This window comes from Rhincodon typus, chromosome 27, assembly GCF_021869965.1.
Source record: "Rhincodon typus isolate 14 chromosome 27, sRhiTyp1.1, whole genome shotgun sequence".
NCBI classification, from domain to species: domain Eukaryota; kingdom Metazoa; phylum Chordata; class Chondrichthyes; order Orectolobiformes; family Rhincodontidae; genus Rhincodon; species Rhincodon typus.
The window spans coordinates 22,273,807-22,277,330 of NC_063358.1; positions in this window are offsets into that span (position 1 = coordinate 22,273,807).

Sequence of the window (3,524 nt, forward strand, 5' to 3'; positions counted from 1 at the left end):
GGCTATCTTGATTTTGAAAAGCAGCTGCATAAATTTAGACATTTTCATTGTTGTGAATCAAAAATTCCATTCAAAAATCCCAAAATCTCTCATTTCCCCAGTATTGATAGTACTGTGGTTATTAAAAGATTTAACTCTTCTTAACATAATAAAGAGGGTTCTTTCCAATTTATTGCAAAACTAAATGTTTTACCTTGGTTAGATCACTACCACCTAGGGGTGTGGGTGTTGAGTTGAGGGTGTAAATTAATATAGAATTATTTTGTGTTAAATTAAGTTACTTGTCCAAAATAAATAAGACAGCCCAGTCTGCCACTTCAGAAGGATTTATTTGATTGTGTGACCTTTTTCTGACATGTCTTGCTTGCAGCTCTATCTTTATAGTCAACCTCAATAAAACACCTTCTCGACAATATACTTAATAAGATGGATCTAAAAATAGCTCACATGAAGTAGATAAAGAAAGTTATCATTAATTAAGACCAAAATATTAATGAATTAAACATTCATTATCAAAACTATGGGTAAGAATTAAGTTGATCCCTTTTTAAAAATTTTATCTTTTTTATGTATTTCCACTTCTGCTCTTCCTTTAAACTTTATTTCCCATGGATTTCCAAAACTCTCTTGGATCATTGTGCCTCTCTCCATTTCTCCACTCTCCAGTACTATGGCCTTTCTAGTTTCCTACTCCAGTCCTTCAGTACTTTTAAATTTTCTGACTTTCTTTCTGCCATCCCAAGCATGACTCCCAGTTAAATAAGCCTACATCTTCCCTCTGTGCCTTTCTTAGTATTTTTCATCTGGTCATTGAGTCACTTGGTGCTGGCTCATTCAAATACCAATCCCAATTGCTCCATCACACTCTTTCTTCCACCATCCCAGCCCTAGTGACTAAATTCACTAATCTTCCTGTCTAACTATCGTCTCCCATGCTGACCCTGTGGACTCTGCCAGTGTATAAGCTATCAGCACCCTTGCACACATCTTCATCTGGAATGCCCATTCAATTGCAAACATGAGCATCATCATCCATGAGCTTCCTGTAAAAAAATTGTATTAACATCATGGTTTTGGCAGAAATCCAGCTGAAGGGTGATAACACTTTCCTCCTAACTGAAGCCTATTGATCTGCCCATATTTTCCACAAATTGGCCTATCAACACAATTACAGTGGTGATGTGGCCTTTTGCACTATAGAAACATAGAAAGTAGGACCAGGAGTAGGCCATTCAGCCTATGAATCTACTCCACCATTCGGTGTGATTGTGGCTGATCATTGAGCTCAGTACCCTGTTCCCACTTTCTCCCGATACCCTTTGGTCCCTTTAGCCTTAAGAACTATATCTGACTCCTTCTTGAAAACATTCAATGTGTTGGCCTCCAACCACTTTCAGTAGCAGAGAATTCCCAGGTTCACAACTCTGTGGTGAAAAATTTCTCCATACTAAATAGCCTACCCCATTACCTTGGACTGTGAACAAAGAATAAAGAACAGGAACAGGCTCTTTGGCCCACCAAGATTGCGTTGACGCACAATGCCTTTCTAAACAAAACCTTTTGCCTCTATGTAGTCCATATCCCTCTATTTCCTGCTTATTCATATATCTGCCAAGATGCCTCTCAAACATTGCTATTGTATCCGCCTCCTCCACCTCCTCTGGCAGCGCATTCCAGGCACTTACCACCCTCTGTGTAAAAAACTTGCCTCTCACATTTCCTTTAAACTTACCCCCTTTTACCTTAAACCTATATCCCCTAGTAATCGACAATTCTACCCTGGGAAAAGACTTGACTATCCATTCTGTCCATGCCTCTCATTATTTTATAAACTTTCATCAGGTCACCCCTCATCCTTCAATGTTCAAGCGAAAAAAAAGCCAAGTTTGTCCAATCTCTCCTTATAGCTAACACCCTCCAAACCAGGCAACATCCAGTAAATCATTTCTGTATCCTCTCTAAAGCCTCCACATCGTTCTAGTAGTGTGGCGACTACGATTCCAAAAATGGCCTAATTAAGGTTCCATTGAGCTGCCACATGACTTGCCAATTTTTATACTATATACCCCTGGCTCTGGCCTTCCCTGGTCATTGGGAACATCCTTCCTGCTTTTCTAGTCCTGTTAAAATTTTATAGGTTTCTGTGAGACCACCCCTCATTTTTAACTCCTCACTAGACCTTGACATGACCTATTACTCCTGTGGCACCTCCTCCTCTTTTGAGCTTCTTCCCTTGGTTCATCTTTTTGCTTTTCTTACAAAATTATAACTTTGTACTGCCCTCAAGTATGATTTTTTAAAAAAAGCCTTCTGCAATATCTTCACTGCTTTCCTCCCCAGTTTCGTAATGAATTACTTCTCATCCTCACTGATTTGAACCTCCACCTCAATTCGTCATGTTCTCTCTCCTTTGAGTTCACTGCCCTCTTACCTTCTCCAAATCTCTTCACAACGTAAACACCCCAACATATATTCATGGGCGTCCCTTTGACCCTGCCATGACATAGGGTCTTGCTAGTGCTATCCTGTCAATTATAAGGAATGTTTTAGGTCCCATTTGAGCACCTGGACACACATGCTAGGCTGATGAAGCTCTGCATTGTAAAAAGGAGACAAGAAATTGAAGCATTTTGTTTTGCTCATTAGAAATATAATTAAAGAAAAAGATTTGAACAAAGGGACACCATTTTATACAATTTCAGAAGAAGGTGCTGATTGTTTGAGCTATCATTGGAGTGGAGATGCAGCAAAAGCAATTATCAATTAAATTCTCAGAGCATGCAGATTCTGATAGGTCAGGATGTCGAAGGATACAACAGTGATGTTGTAGTGATTTGACAAAAAGGTGCAATGCATGTACAAAATTCCACTGCCACAATAAAGTAGGGTCCTCTGTATTTTTTTATATATATAATATATAGCTTCCAGCATGTACAAATGCAAATGCATCACACTGTATGCCTGACTAATTGGTTTCTTGTACAAAACCGTAAAGTATAGTAGCTACGTAAGCCATTAGGCATGATCAGATGGGCCAAGGGCTGAAAAGTGTCTGAAGTTTAATTTAGATAAATTTGAGGTGTTGCATTTTGGTAAGGCAAACCAGGACAGGACTTATACAGTTAATGGTACAGCCCTGGGGAGAAATGCTGAACAAAGAGACCTAGGGGTGCAGGGGCACAGTCCTGTGAAAATGGAGTCGCAGGTAGACAGGGTGGTGAAGAAGGCATTTGGTATGCTTGTCTTCATTGGTCATAACATTGAGTGTAGGAGTTGGGATATCATGTTGTGTTGAGTCCACTTTTAGAATACTGCACACAATTCTGGTTGTCCTCCTAAAGGAAAAATGTTGTTATACTGAGATGGTGCAGAAAAGATTTACAAGGATAGTAGGAACTGCAGATGCTGGAGAATCTGAGATAACAAGGTGTAGAGCTGGATGAACACAGCAGGCCAAGCAGCATCAGAGGAGCAGGAAGGCTGACGTTTCAGGCCTAGACCCTTCTTCAGAAATGGGGGAGGGG